This window comes from Mus musculus, chromosome 3, assembly GCF_000001635.26.
Source record: "Mus musculus strain C57BL/6J chromosome 3, GRCm38.p6 C57BL/6J".
Lineage (NCBI taxonomy): Eukaryota > Metazoa > Chordata > Mammalia > Rodentia > Muridae > Mus > Mus musculus.
In genome coordinates, this window is record NC_000069.6 from 105,106,948 (window position 1) to 105,107,397 (window position 450).

The following is a 450-nucleotide window of genomic DNA, read 5'->3' on the forward strand; positions in this document are numbered from 1 at the left end:
GTACTTCATGTACTCTGTCCAGTTTTGTCATCTATAAACTGGTGATAAAAGCAGCATCTCCCTGGGTTTCTGAGGGCATTGAATAAGTAAAGTACAGTCCTTAAAATAGCACTTGGGACACAGTAAGCGCTCACTATATGTGAATTAGCATTATACAATTTACCATTGCGTGAGCTGCTCGTTCCACTCTCCTTTCAAACTGAGCCCGTGGCTAATTGAAACTCCAGAGTCTTTTTCATTGGAATCACTATTGAGCTCATATTTAGTCTCCACACTGTTATTGTTTTTTAATTGCATGGCTTATTAATGTCCTTTGTCTTAATTCTGATCTATTAGTTGAGTGCATGGTAGTTATCCAATAATGAAGTCCTCTTTTTCTTTTTTGGAGTCAGTTGGGTTTTGGGTTCTAATGTCATGTATAATTTTCCTGCCTCCATTTTGCAGGTGACA